Below are 16,505 nucleotides of genomic sequence, written 5' to 3'. Positions count from 1 at the left end.
AGGGTTAGCCTCCTCAACCTGAGAGGGCTCTCTCACTAAGTTTAGGGTTTTTTATTAATGATTAGATGGCTAACTCTAGGAACAAAATGAACAAAAGTATAACTGGTTGACTGATTGAAACTATGATTAGCAAATATCTATTGGGCTATGGAATCAAAAAAATCTTCAAAAAAACAACATGATCAACAAAACATGGAAGTCAAGGCACTTAGAGTTTAGGTTTATGAATAAAACAGTAACACATTGAATCAACACAGTTTACAAGCATGTGAAGGAAGTTAGAGCATTTTCCAATGAATTCTAAGTATAACAAGCCTAAACCACTGCAAATAGGTAATTGAACAAAGCCATAAGAACATCAAACACATAAACTCTTTGTGAATCTTGAGTAGTCAAACTGATCTCTGTATTATGTATGAAAACCACAGTTTCTTACAATAACACAATCTTTCCTCTACTAATGAACTTTCCAACCCGTCAAGGAATTCGATGCTCAAGCTTTATATATAGTTTTACACCCTTGGATACTGTGATCCATATTTAGAAGAATTCGAATTCCTAACTTAGACACCTATCTAATCATAAAACAAACTACTTAATTACAACTTGACAGCTAGCTGTCTTTAAGAGTCATAATACAAATAGGAGTGAAACTTCTAAGACATGCTTTTAACAACCTTATCTATGACTTCAATACATTCTTTAATCTATTTTCCACCCATGTATTCAAGCTTGATGATGTCCTCAGTGCTGTTACAAAACCTGCTGAGTCATGACCTAACTGTCCTTATTACTAGGAGACAAAGTTCCTCCTTTTAAGGCCCTTAATCCTTAATGCCTATCTTCAAATAGTTTTTCTAGTGTACATGTAGCATGCATTAATAATCCATAGAAAATTCATTTGTCCACATTTGCAAGAAATGGAATCTCGAATAGATGAACAAGAGAATAAACCATGACTGTGCACGTAAATAGCTTGTTTTTGTAGCACAACTTTTATAGTACTTATGGAATACTTATTTGAACCATTCTGCATCATTGCCATCTGAAACTCCATCAATGATCCTCATAGGTCTACAAAAAATGATCAAACTTCGAATTTATCAGACCTTACCTTCGAAATACATTCATAAGGTGCTAAATGGTCACCTTCAGCAGTTTCGTAGTGCGCTACAAGACAGCTGTGTATGCTCTTTTTCAACACGCCCTTCAAAAATCTGTAGTTTGGGAATTTTTTCAAAATTTCATAAAGACTGATATGATCACTAAGAATCAAAACAAATTACCCTTATGAGATGTTATTCTTCATAGATTTCCTTCTCTTCTATGCCGAAACTGTCCTATAAATTTATCATTTTCTGCACTGTTTTATTTGAAAAATAACTGTTGAGACAGAGCCTATATATTTTGATCCCTAATAGTTGTTACAGAAATGGAGGAGGTTTTTGTAGATAAGAATGTTTATAAAAAAAACCTCTCTCAGTTGTTTGAAAACCAACTTCAATTGTACGGAATCTACATTATAAAATCATGTATAAAACAAGAAAATTCAGAATTCTGCAAATAGGTCTCAAAGGAAATTTTGAATCTCCAAATTGGTAGCACCTGGAAGAAATTTGAAAGAGGTTTTTGTCCCTTGTTATGTTCTTAGAAAAAATTTCCTTCATATTTTTGAAACTCATCTTCATTTTCCTGAAAATTCATTTTGAAACCAACAACTCAAAACAATCCAAGGAACAGAAATCCCCTTGCAGCTCCTGGTAGAAATACATGTAACCTGTCTGGATGAAAGCTTGTGTGAAGCTTAGGTCATCCATGATAGACTTATTTTTATCCTTTCATCTTCATGGCAATTTCCCTTTATAACCCAAACTGCCCTCTTAAAAATATGACAACTGTAAAGAACTTTTTGGACAGCAAGTTGTTTGTCAAAAAGTTAACTTTTCAAAGGTGACAGCTGACTGATACATGCAAAGGTTGAAAAGCAAATGACAGGGAGGAGCTTGGGTAGATTGTTTAAGGAATGATATTCAAATTTGGAGAGAAAGGTGACAAAATGAGGGAGTGGAAAGAAACAACCACTTCATCAACCAATAAAAATAACTCTGTTTTTCCTGAAAAAGAAGGCTACACTCCTGAGCTCCTATCTCTTGATCCTTGATAGCTGTTACAAAAATGGAGGAGGTTTTTGTAGATAAGAATGTTTATAAGGAAAACCTCTTTCAGTTTTCAAAAATGAGTTAAAAATTTCTTAGGAACCCCCTTGGAAGTTGACTACTAAAAACAAAAAAACAGGGTTTTTGCCTCATAGTGCGCTATGAAATTAGCTTGTTTTTGTAGCGCGCTATGAAACTGTGGATTCCTGTGTATGCTCTTTTTTCAAGATAACTCTCAAATGGTTAAAGATATGGGTTCTAAATATCATGTGAGACTTCTAGGACATGGAACAAAGATGATTTAACTTTATTTGGATATGAAAATGAGACTCTTAACCTATCACCTACCCATTATCGAGACTAAAATTACTTTTACACCTCCTTGAAATCATGACCAAAAGAAGAGTTGACACAATGATTTTTTTTTTTTTAATTTTTGGGTGATAATAGACAAGACCTTTTGTCATTACTTAGGCTCACACAAACAACACCTTCATCCTTCACAATTTGGAGGGGGAAAGTGTTTTCGATGCCCTAATCAATGGGCGTTTTCTCAAGCTTTATTTTGTTTAAGGTTGTAAAGACCTTAGCTTTGTAAATATGTTTTTGTCTCAGTTTTTGTTTTTATGCACAATTGACTCCACGCCCAATGGAACACTAGGAGGAAGATTTGATTTTGGTTTTACTGGAAAGGTAGTGATCTACAATTCTTGAAGCGTCACAAGGAGGCTTTCATCCCCAAAAGGAGCCAGTGTTAGCCCTGAGGTGCAGCGCTGCTAGTTTGAACATTAGAGGAAGAAGATGGTTTGCTTTGCTGTCCCGGGAAGGGCCCCACAAGGGCCATCACTCCACTCTCCCTGCTCTTCCAATTACATTCTATCCCACTCATATCTTAACCCAACCCTCACTTCATAACAAAACCCTCTTCCGCCTTAGCCCTAAATAAATTAACCCAAAACCCTGAAAAACCTTATCTTTTCACCCATCCGCTCCCTCCGCACATTTCTCGAGGACATCCTGTACCTCCATGTCCCTCCACTGTCGGTCTTCCCCCACTGATCTGACGGCCGCATTTTACCCAATCAACGAGACATGCTCGATCGATCTCTGCCGTTAGATCACTCCCGCTAGATCTAACGACTGTCGCTCTTATCGCGCAGGAAACTAGCGAGAGGAGTACCCGCCCGATAAAGGTAGTTTCTCTCTCTCCTCCTCCGCTATGTGGTGTGCAATGAGTGGCATCAGGTGGACTCCACCCTTTACCGCTTACCACCCGATAAGCGCCCAATAAAAACCGTAACCACCCAAACCAAACCACCCCCTTGGGCGCTATCATTCGAGCACTTCCTCCGCCCGATAGCCGTCCGATCTGTCCACTGAGATCCAACGGCTCAGACTTTTCCACTCCCGCCAAAGACTGCAAACCTCATGGAATTGATCCCCTTTTTCCATTTCCTCTGATCTAGTGGCACTCGTTGATGATCGCTCCCACTTGTCCTTCGTCACCCTGCCATTACTCTGTCCGTCCAATTCAATTCATACAATAGCTACCCGCTTGTCCTCAGCCATCCTGCCATTACTCTATTCTTTGTAATTAGCATGTCCAGCTGCCCATGCACCTCATACTCTACTTCCTACTAGTTACCCAAGGAGGAAGGTGGTTGACTCTGTCAGTATAGTGACAATCAGGCCGTTGAACTGAATTAACAGGGAGTATGGCCGAACGAGGAAGAACACAACACGATACAAGCAAACAAAATTAAACATTCATGGAGCCTCACTGGCACAATCAAGCTAGCCACCTAACAGGGCAACGTTGTACCATAATTAATTACCATTTTCATGATGGAAGGAGAACTGTGTCCTCATACACAATCAGGTAGTTAAAGCCAAAGGGGGTAGGTTAGGATAGTTGGACACCTCTGAAAGCTAGAGAGCATTGTAAAGGGCCTATAAAGGTTGGAAACTAAATGTAAGAAGGGTTCAACTTCCAGAGACTATAAAGACTTTGCTACTCAAGATTCTCATCTTCATTCATCAGTAATACAAGCTTCTTTTGTTGCCATATGTTCAATATCCCAATTTCTCTTATGTTCTAAGCTTGCACTTGAACAGGCCGTTCAGGTTTCTTTTGTGTCTAATGCCAGATAACTTTCATCTTATCTCTGTGTTGATGTATTAGATTTACAAGTTTTATTTACTTTCTGTAGTTGGCCATCCAATGTTTATGTATGCATCTACTGGTATGGTTCATATTCTCCATTCATTCACCTAATCTACAAACTATTGAGCATTGGTGGTCTAAAGCCTTGTAGGCTAAGGGTGTTCATGCATGTCTTGAGTAACAACAGAGTCAAAACGATTATCTGTCTTGATCCAAACCATCATCTATTCAGATAGTTCCGAGAACAATATTGAATATTATATGTTACCAGGCATCTCGGAGCCACAACCATAGGAGAGTTTCCTGGAGTGATAACACTACCCAAGATAAGGGAAAGGCTAAAGTGGAATCCTCTAAAAGTCAAACATTAGAGGATATGAATAATGTGATTAAAAATTTGTCTAGAAAATTGATTAAATTTGAATTGGAGAGTAAAAATTCTCAAAGGCAAGTACAACAAAACAAAAACTTTAATCCCCAATATAGAAGACAACCTCTACAAATTTTGCAGAAGGAAAGAAAAGACCAAGATCAGGTTCAAGCACCACTTTACTTAGAGGTAGATCCTGATGAAATACCAGAAGAGCATTCCAAGGATCATGATGATCATATTTCCACATTGTATGCAAGAGATGAAGATGAACTAGGTGTTGAGGGAGAAGAATATACTGAAACATATGCCACTTATGATGAAAATGAAATTGATGAATACTAGAAGCAATTTACTGATTTTATGTAGGCAGAATTGCATAAGAAGTATGACTTGAGATCAAGAAAGAGATCTAGAATTCAAGAAAATGAAGGTGAAAAACGAGTTCCTGCTCTCCTACAAAAGGCAACTCCACAAGAAGCACAACCTGAAAAATAGTTAAATAAAGGAAAGCAACAACATATTACAAATAGCAAAACTCAGATACATTAAGGTGAGTCTTCCTAGGATAAAATTGATAAAATTCCTTTAGAAAAAATCATTTCCATTCCACAAGAGATTTCAGTGATGAGGAAAAGTGAAGAAGAAACAGAAAAGAATACCAAACAGGTCCATGCATTTAGTCTCACTAAAGAATTGGAAAAAATTAGAATTCAGGTTCCTCACAAAGAGTTTGTCAAAACACCAGTTTATAAAAGAGAGATTGTTGAGTTTATCAACTTGTCTCAAAATGTGAATATAAATGACACTGAAAATCTACAAGTGTTGGCATTATGTTCTCTGGTATGGCTATATGTTACAGATGTTTTACTTGATGGCAACTCCCATGACAAGGCTCTCAATTTATTGAAAAATAAGAAGGACGCAGGAAATCAGTTCAGAAGGTGCGTACCCGCAGGTACACCTTGCAGGGACCGCGTCCAGAGACGCAGACCAGCCATTCAGAAGGTGCATCCACCCAGTGCACACATTTTAAGGCAGATAAAAGCACACGTGGGGGTTTCTTGTGTTTTACTCTTGGTATCTAGCCGACGGTATTGTGTTACTATGGTGTCGGCTCGTGGTATTGTTCCATGATTTGAGGAGGAGCTTGCCTATATAAAGCAAAGGAGATCATTTGGTTTGATATGTCTTTGGTTGAATATCTTATGAGGCTAGATCTGGTCTAGATCTAAAAAGGCGAATCTTCTGAAAGACTGAGATCTCTTTGGCGCATGATCAGATCTGTAGATCTGACTGTTTGGGTTACTCTTGAAGTCTTGAAATCATCTATGCCCGGAGGTACGCAGGTGCAGTAAGGGTTCAGGTGCGCCAGGACGCAGGCGCAGAAGGGTTCAGGTGCGCCGGGGCGCAGGCGCAGAAGGGTTCAGGTGCGCCGGGACGCAGGCACAGAAGGGTTCAGGTGCGTCCGGGACGCAGTGCAGTAACAGGAGATCTGCGTGGAGACGCAAAGCGACTAAGGTTCAGGTGCGTCCCTGGAGCAAAAGGACGCGGCGCGATAGCATTTCTGGGTGCGTCTCTGCAGCAAAGTACGCGGCGCGATAGTGTTTCTGGGTGCATCCCTGCAGCAACAGGACGCAGTGCAGTTCAAGGAACAGTGCGTGGACACGCAGCGCAGTAGAAGGATCTCTGCGTGTGGACGCAGGGGAGCAGAAGGTTAAATACGTCTGGTCGCAGGCCACAGAAGGGAAAACTGCGTCTCTGTCTTAAGATGTTATGTTGATTGAATTTCTCTGTTGATAAGGTGTTCTGGGTTAGTTCTGTTATTACTGATCTGATAACTGTAGTGGACTGTAACTGTTATGTACTTGATGATCATTTGATGCTTTATGAAAAGAAGTAGGGGGTTGTAGCTCCCTTTCAGGAGAAGACTGAAAAACGAGAGAGAGAGTTGTAGCTCTCTGCAGGTTGTAGCCTGCGTACTGGTAAAGGACTGCACCAGTACAAAATCATTGTAAAAGGAGTTTCTAATTTGAAAGAAGATAGAGACATATTGCAGCAGGTGGTTTTCACCCACATTGGGTTTCCACCTTACATCTTGTGTTCTTTGGTGTGACTATCTGTTTTCTTTGTTCATGCTCATTATTTTATGGTACTGACATGCAAAAATAATTCAAAGATCAAATAAGGAAGATTTATTAAATTGCGAGATAATACTGATTCACCCCCCCTCTCAGTATTATTTCCAACAATTGGTATCAGAGCAGGTCCTTCAGAGAAGCTTGATCGCTTGAAGGTAGATCGTTCATCATGAGCAACTACGAGAGAGAAGCATCAATCAGGCCACCGGTTTTTGATGGGACAAACTTCAATTATTGGAAGGTAAGAGTTACTGCATATCTTCAATCTCTTGGTACAGAAGTTTGGGACATTGTAGAAACAGGCTATGCTTTTCCTTCAGCTACTCCTACAGATCCAGCTGAGAAAAAGAAGTATGAAACAAATGCAAAAGCAGTCAGTACTCTGTTAGGATGTATATCCCAAACGGAATTCATGAAGGTAATGCACTACAAATCCGCAAAAGAAATATGGGACAAAATTGTCACAAGCTATGAAGGAGATGAACAGGTAAAGCGTGCTAAACTTCAAACTCTCAGGATTCAGTATGAAAATCTCAAGATGTATAATGATGAAAGTGTGGCTAACTATTTTCTTCGGGTAGATGAGATTGTTAATTGTATGAAAAATTTGGGTGAAGAAATAAGAGAGGCTATAGTGGTTGAAAAGGTTCTAAGATCTTTGTCTCCCAAGTTTGAATCTAAAGTATCTGCTATAGAAGAAAAGGAAAATCTACGAATTCTCACTATGTCTCAGCTACATGGAATTCTAACTGCTTATGAAATGAGAAAGGGAGGTCCATCAGACAGAAGAGAAGCTGCTTTCAAGGCATCAGGTAAAGAAGATTATTATGGAGCAAGCCACGTCCCAGAAGAAGAGGAAGAAGAATCAAATTTTGTCAGAAATCTTCAAAGAGGTTCTGGAAGGTTCAGAGGTAAGTTACCTTTTAAATGCTTTGCTTGTGGAAGAGTAGGTCATTATGCTGCAAAATGTCCTTATAAGGATAAAGGAAAGGAACCTGCTAGATGGAACAAGAAACATAACGCAAATAAGAAAAGCTACTACACTCATGAAGATAGTGATGGTCTATCAAACAGTGATGAAGATGAACAAGGTAATGAATATAAGTTGTTAATGGCATTTGAAGATGATGATTATATGGATGCTGTAGATGTGGATAACCTTTATGATGAAATTACTAGACTCAAGAGATGTATAGAAGAAAAGAACATGATCATTGATACTCTACAATTTCAAATTGATGAAAAGGAAAAACATCTTGAAAAATTAGAAGGTGAAATTGTTGGTCTTAGAAAAGAGATTGAGAAAACAAAAGCTATTAATCTCAAGTTTGTCAAAGGATCTGAAACTTTGGATGAGATTATCAATGTGCAGCGATCTCCTCTAAACAAGACAGGTCTGGGCTATAATGGAGAAACTTCTCAAGCATCCACCTCAAAAAGTTATCTTGATGCAGCAAGAAGGAATGAGCAAAAGCAAAATGAAGATCATCAGGTAAAGCAGGGACGAATTACAAAAAGAAACTATCAGGGGCAATCCATCTTAAGGGAGAACAAAAGCTACAACCAGCCACAGGTAAAATCTTCTCAATTTGGTTCAAGAATGGATGACAATAGAAGTTACAATCATTTGGCCGGTAGATTTGATAACCGCAGAAGTTTCTTCAATGGACAATGCTTTTCTTGCCATAACTTTGGTCACAAAGCAGCTCAATGTGTTGCATATAAAACAATCATGACTAGGGAAGCTCAAAAACAAAGAAGTATGACAGGGATTACAAAAAGGACCTATAACAACTTTTCGGTTCTTGAAAATGAAGTTGAATGTTCTATTTGCAATAACTTTGGTCATGAAGATTCTGAATGCAGGAGCAGGTTCCAGCAGAAAAAGGAACAAGCCTCAAACACCAAAACATGGAGAATAAAGGAACCTCAAACAGAAAGATGTGGGATAGCATTTTATGCAGAGGGACAGGAAAATCTATGGTACATTGACAGTGGATGTTCGAAGCATATGACAGGTGATAAAGAAAAACTTGAATCTTATTCTGCTCTAGAAAAGGGAAAGAAAGTCTCTTTTGGAAATGATACTCCTGCGACTATAAAAGGAAAAGGCATTGCTCAGTTAAAAGAAAAGGTCAAGGCTGGAAATGTTTTGTATGTTGATGGATTGAAGCATAATCTTCTAAGTGTCAGTCAGATGTGTGATCAAAGAACCGAGGTTATATTCAGATCGAATGGATGTCTTGTTCGTGATCTTGATACAGGTAAAACAGTGCTCAAAGGCAAAAGAACTCCAAATAATCTGTACATATTTGAAGAAGGACAACAACAATGCTATCTGAGCAAGGATGAAGAGCACTGGTTATGGCATCGAAGGTTGGGACATCTAAGCTTCTCACAAATAAGGAAAGCATGCAAATATCAGGCAGTTCGCGATCTTCCAGATATTAAAATTCCTGACAACACCATATGCAAATCATGTCAGTTTGGAAAACAAACCAGAACTAACTTTCCAGAGAAAGAAGGATCAGCTAGCATGCCTCTTGAGCTAGTACATACAGATACATGCGGTCCCTTCAGAAAAAAGGACACCTTGAGGAGAAGAATACTTGATATTATTCATTGACGATTTCTCCAGGTTTGTCTGGTTAGGACTTATGAAGCACAAAGATGAAGCATTCGAAAAATTCAAATCCTTCAAAGCCTTGGTTGAAAATGAATCAGGTCACAAAATTAAGTGCCTCAGATCCGACAGAGGTGGGGAATTTACTTCAAATGAATTTTTCGATTTCTGTGATGAACATGGGATAAGGAGAGAATTCTCTACAGCTAGAACTCCTCAGCAAAATGGAGTTGTGGAAAGAATGAACAGAACAATCCAACAAATGGCTCGTGCTATGCTTGATGAATCAGGAACTCCCGCAACTTTCTGGGGTGAAGCTGCACATGCTGCGGTTGTTATTCTCAACAAAACAAATGTCCGGGTGAACAGCACTCAAACTCCTCATGAGCTTTGGAGTGGTAGGACTCCTTCGGTAAAGCACTTCAAAATCTTTGGGAGCAAATGCTATATCAAGAATACTGATGAGCAGCTTGGCAAACTTGAACCTAGGGCAGATGAAGGCATTCTTCTTGGTTACTCTCCATATAGCAAAGCATACAAGTGCTACAATAAAAGACTTGGTAGAATTGTTGACAGTATTGATGTAGTGGTTAATGAGAAGGGATACATTCCTAGGCAAGTACATCACGAAGACATAGAAGAAGATGAAGGCTACCCTCAAAGACAGAATGATGAAGAAGAAGAACCTCAAGCAGAACCTCAAGAAGAACCAAAAGAGCAGACAAGAATAGAAGAGAAAACCCCATCCAGATATGTTCAGAAGAATCATCCAGAATCTCAGATTGTAGGGCAGAAAGAAGCAGGTGTACAAACAAGAAGAACAGTTGCAGAAGCCTCAAGCTATTTGGCATTACTCTCCTCTACTGAACCACAAAATGTGAAAGAAGCATGCAAAGATGAATGTTGGGTGAAAGCAATGGATGAAGAACTTGAGCAAATCGAAAAGAACAACACTTGGGAGCTGGTTCCTAGACCAAAGGATAAGAATGTAATCGGAACAAAATGGGTCTTCAAAAATAAATTGAATGAAAATGGAGAAGTAATTAGAAACAAAGCCAGACTTGTTTGTAAAGGGTATGCGCAGCAAGAAGGAATAGACTTTGAAGAAACCTTTGCTCCTGTTGCAAGACTTGAGGCCATCCGAATGTTCCTTGCTCTCTCAAGTTTTCAAAACTTCAAAGTATTTCAAATGGACGTGAAATCAGCCTTTCTGAATGGAGACTTGGAAGAAGAAGTGTACATTGAACAGCCAGATGGGTTCATTCTTGGAAATGATCCAAATCTTGTATGCAGATTGAAAAAGGATCTCTATGGTCTCAAACAAGCTCCAAGGGCTTGGTACTACCGTTTGGACAAATATCTTCATCAACGAGGTTTTTCAAAAGGATCAGCAGATAGCAATCTTTATATAAAAGTTGAAAATGACAAATTGCTAATACTTGTTGTGTATGTAGATGACATTATTTTTGGGAGCAATGAAGAAGCTATGAGTCAAAGCTTTGCCTCGGTCATGCAGAAAGAATTTGAAATGTCTTTACTAGGAGAACTGACATATTTTCTTGGTTTGCAAATCCAACAAAAAGAAGGAGGAATCCTTTTATCTCAAACCAAGTATCTCAAACAGATTTTGAAGAAATATGGTATGGAAGATGCAAAACTAGTATGTACACCCATGGTCACAGGATGTAGCCTCAGTGCAAATGATGAATCTGCAACAGTACATCAACCAACCTACAGATCTATGATTGGAAGTTTACTTTATTTGACAGGTACCCGACCGGATATCATGCATGCAGTTGGAATAGTTGGAAGATTTCAGGCAAATCCGAAGGAGACTCATCTACAGGCAGTGAAGAGAATTTTCAAATATCTTCAAGGGACTCAAAATTATGGCTTATGGTATCCTAGAGATACAGATCTTACACTTCATGCTTATACAGATGCAGATTGGGGCGGAAGCGTGGATGACAGGAAAAGCACAAGTGGTGGTGCATTCTTTATGGGTTCCAGACTGGTATCTTGGTTCAGCAAGAAACAAAGTTCGATTGCCTTGTCTACAGCTGAAGCGGAATATGTTGCTGCTGCATCTTGTTGCACCCAACTCCTTTGGATGATGCAGACTTTGCAGGATTTTCAAATCACTTGTACACCACCTATCCCCATCTTATGTGATAACACAAGTGCAATCAACATCTCAAAGAATCTAGTTATGCATTCAAAAACCAAGCACATACCAATCAAGTATCACTTTCTCCGGGAACAAGTGCTTGAACAGAAGGTCAAATTGGAGTATGTTCCTTCTAAGGAACAAGTTGCTGATATTCTCACCAAACCATTGCCCAGGAACACTTTTGAATACCTCAGGAAAAAGCTGGGGGTTGTTGATGCATCATCTTATTGTTGAATCTTTTCTGATTGATGGTACAGGTTCAGGGGGAGCATATAATGCATTGTTGGCATTATGGAGGAGATCTTGGAAATAGCTGCAATATGTGTCTATCTCTTTCATGGTGGATTATGGTTCTGTGTTGCAGATCTGGTTCCTTTTTCAGGGGGTGCATGAGCTTAGGGGGAGCATACCCCTTTGCCCTTGATGTCAAAGGGGGAGAATGAAGCTGAAGATTGTAAGGTTGCCATCAAGTCCAAAGGGGGAGATTGTTGGCATTATGTTCTCTGGTATGGCTATATGTTACAGATGTTGTACTTGATGGCAACTCCCATGACAAGGCTCTCAATTTATTGAAAAATAAGAAGGACGCAGGAAATCAGTTGAGAAGGTGCGTACCCGCAGGTACACCTTGCAGGGACCGTGTCCAGAGACGCAGACTAGCCATTCAGAAGGTGCGTCCACCCAGTGCACACATTTTAAGGCAGATAAAAGCACACGTGGGGGTTTCTTGTGTTTTACTCTTGGTATCTAGCCGACGGTATTGTGTTACTATGGTGTCGGCTCGTGGTATTGTTCCATGATTTGAGGAGGAGCTTGCCTATATAAAGCAAAGGAGATCATTTGGTTTGATATGTCTTTGGTTGAATATCTTATGAGGCTAGATCTGGTCTAGATCTAAAAAGGCGAATCTTCTGAAAGACTGAGATCTCTTTGGCGCATGATCAGATCTGTAGATCTGACTGTTTGGGTTACTCTTGAAGTCTTGAAATCATCTATGCCCGGAGGTACGCAGGTGCAGTAAGGGTTCAGGTGCGCCGGGACGCAGGCGCAGAAGGGTTCAGGTGCGCCGGGACGCAGGCGCAGAAGGGTTCAGGTGCGCCGGGACGCAGGCGCAGAAGGGTTCAGGTGCGTCCGGGACGCAGTGCAGTAACAGGAGATCTGCGTGGAGATGCAGAGCGACTAAGGTTCAGGTGCGTCCCTGGAGCAAAAGGACGCGGCGCGATAGCATTTCTGGGTGCGTCTCTGCAGCAAAGTACGCGGCGCGATAGTGTTTCTGGGTGCGTCCCTGCAGCAACAGGACGCAGTGCAGTTCAAGGAACAGTGCGTGGACACGCAGCGCAGCAGAAGGATCTCTGCGTGTGGACGCAGGGGAGTAGAAGGTTAACTGCGTCTGGTCGCAGGCCACAGAAGGGAAAACTGCGTCTCTGTCTTAAGATGTTCTGTTGATTGAATTTCTCTGTTGATAAGGTGTTCTGGGTTAGTTCTGTTATTACTGATCTGATAACTGTAGTGGACTGTAACTGTTATGTACTTGATGATCATTTGATGCTTTATGAAAAGAAGTAGGGGGTTGTAGCTCCCTTTCAGGAGAAGACTGAAAAACGAGAGAGAGAGTTGTAGCTCTCTGCAGGTTGCAGCCTGCGTACTGGTAAAGGACTGCACCAGTACAAAATCATTGTAAAAGGAGTTTCTAATTTGAAAGAAGATAGAGACATATTGCAGCAGGTGGTTTTCACCCACATTGGGTTTCCACCTTACATCTTGTGTTCTTTGGTGTGACTATCTGTTTTCTTTGTTCATGCTCATTATTTTATGGTACTGACATGCAAAAATAATTCAAAGATCAAATAAGGAAGATTTATTAAATTGCGAGATAATACTGATTCACCCCCCCTATCAGTATTATTTCCAACAACAAGAAGATAAACCAGTGGTTGTTTTTGGCCCACATGTGGAGGAGGTATATTATTCAACACCTCCTTCCTACATTTCTTTGTTGATTCGTGACTTCCTCTTGCATAATTGTATGTTTGATTCAAGAGCTTCACAAAACCTTATGCTACTATCAGTAATGAAACAGTTGAACCTACATGTTACTGAGCCTTACAGAGACCTGTATTCTTTTGATTCAAATAAAGTCAAGTGTCTTTGTGTCATTAAGGATATGGTGGTGTCATTAGCGAGATCCCAACTAGAAGCTTAATAATGGATGTAGTAGTAGCAGATATCCTTGCTAGGTTTGGAATGTTGCTATCCAGGTCATGGGGGGCTAAATTGGGGGAGTCATGAAGTTGGATTTTACTTATGCTATCATACCAGTTTTTGGTGCAGAGGAAAGAAGGCTGTACAGAGAAACAAGGTTTGTTAAAACAATCACAAAGAACAGAGCAAGTAATTCACTTATGTACAACCATGAAAAAGATGAATTTTCTTGTTTCATGTTGCATGATAATGCAGAGTTGACTGAAGATAATCAGAGGCAGCTTACTTCAGCATGTGTAAATACAGAGCTGCAAACAGAAGGGGTATGGAAGTGCTTTTTTGATGGAGCCTATTCTAAGGAAGGAACAAGTGATGGTTTCCTATTAATTACACCTGGAGGTAACATGATCCAATTTTCTTTTAAATCAAAGTTTGAAGCAACTAACAATGTGGCAGAATATGAATCCTTAATCATTGCTCTTCAAACAACAAAACAAATGGGAGTCTAGTCTATTTATGTTTTTGGAGATTCAGAGTTGATTATAAAGCAAATTAAAAATCATTGTCAAACAAAACACCCTAGGCTTAGGGCATATAGAAATGAAGTGTGGGATTTAGTTGAGAATTTCTTTGAGGCTTTCAACATACAGTTCATTCCAAGAGATGGGAATAGGTTAGCAGACTCTTTGGTTGTGGCAGCCAGTACCTTTAGGCCTCCTATGAATCCAAGACTGAGATATGAGGTCGAAATGAGGCACAGGCCATCTGTTCCAGATAACATAAAACACTGGCAAGTTTTTGAGGATGATCAATAGATTAAGGAATTCTTGACTATGATTGAAGACTTTCAAGGCACCGAAATTGATCAAGATGGAGATGAAGCAACAGAAGGTGCAGAAGTAAGTGATTTTAAAAATTCTATAGTTAATCAGAAAATTATTCAATTGAAAGATAATATTCTGCCAAGAGGACTTGTCCCTCTTGAAAGACTTTTTAATTCTAATGATGTAGTTGTTAGTTTAGAGAAAGTTTCACAGGATGAGCATATCCAAGATCACAATATTGGAACCCAAAAGGAGCCCAAGTTAGTAAAATTATTTAAGGAAGTTCCATTTAATTATAAAGAGAGATATATTGAGCTTTTCAAGAAGTACACTGATGTTTTTGCTTGGTCCTATGAGGATCTCAAGACATATGATGTGAGCATCATTCAACACAAGATTCCCTTGAAAGAAGGGATTAAACTGTTTAAGAAGAAACTTAGGCAGATCAATCCTTTGCTTTTACCATTGATTGAGAAAGAAGTTAAGAAGCTTCTTGATGCCAAGATAATAGTTCCACTTCGATACTCTGACTAGGTGGCCAATTTAGTACTTGTGAGGAAGAAAAATGGAGAAGTAAGGGTATGTGTGGATTTTAGAAATTTTAACAAAGCTTCCTTAAAAGATAACTACCCATTACCTAAAATGGATCATGTGCTGCAGAAGGTAACTGGATCATTCAAAATGTCAATGCTAGATGGGTTCTTCGGGTATAACCAGGTGACTTTTTATAAAGAAGATAAAAAAAACACTGAATTCACAACTCCTTGGGGAACCTTTATGTATGCTCGAATGCCCTTTGGGTTAATGAATGCAGGTGAAACATTCCAAAGGGCTATGGACATTGCATTTGTGGGTGATAAGTTTGTAGTGATATACTTGGATGATATCATTGTTTTCTCTAAGTCATATGAGGAGCATTTGGAAAATCTTAAAAAGAGTTTTGAGAAGTGCAAAAAATTTGGGCTTTCTTTGAATCCTAAGAAGTCTATTTTTGCTCTAGAAGAAGGCAAATTGTTGGGACACATTGTTTCAAGAGATGGAGTAAAGATAGATCCAGCAAGGGTGCAAGTTGTGCAAAAAATACCCTTGCCCAGGAGTAAGAAAGACATTCAAAAATTTCTGGGAAAAATAATTTTTTTAAGGAGATTTGTGTCCAATTATGTTGAAATTGTAAAGGAGATTACTAATATGTTGAAGAAGGAAAATGAAGTACATTGGACCAAGGAAGCCAGAGAGTCATTTTCCAGGATCAAAGAAGCATTACAAGCAGCTCCAATTTTGATTAGCCCTGATTATCAAAATCCCTTTCAAATATTTTCATTTGCATCACTCAATTCAATAGTTGTTGTTCTGTTACAGAAAAATGATGAAGGAAAAGAGCAGCTAGTTGCTTTCTTTAGTAAGGTTCTCAGAGATGCTGAACTCAAATACAATATTCTTGAAAAATAGGTATATGCCTTGGTAAAGGCCCTAAAGGCCTTCAGAACTTATGTGTTACAGTCACAGATCATTGCTTATGTGCCAAATGCTGCAGTGAAGGATGTCTTAGTCCAGAGTGATGTGGAAGGTAAAAGAGGAAAATGGATAGCTAAGATCCAGGAATATGACCTAGACATAAAGCCCACCAAGCTGGTGAAAGGCTAGGGATTGGCAAAGATTTTGACAGAGTCAAATTTTCAAGCATTGGGAGTTAGCTTGTTAACACTTGTAAATGAGGAAATAATTAAAGAGGGTGAAGAAAAATCAAATCTAGGTATGAAGATCCGATATAAATTTTTATGTTTAGAATGGTACAAGCACATAGTTCATTATTTATGTTTTCTTTCTTGTCCCCAATCATTGGATAGAACAATAT

Source organism: Pinus tabuliformis, chromosome 7 (genome assembly GCF_031772625.1).
Source record: "Pinus tabuliformis cultivar Carrire ecotype Pingquan chromosome 7, CPIR1, whole genome shotgun sequence".
Classification (NCBI taxonomy): Eukaryota; Viridiplantae; Streptophyta; class Pinopsida; order Pinales; family Pinaceae; genus Pinus; species Pinus tabuliformis.
This window is presented reverse-complemented; position numbering follows the sequence as displayed.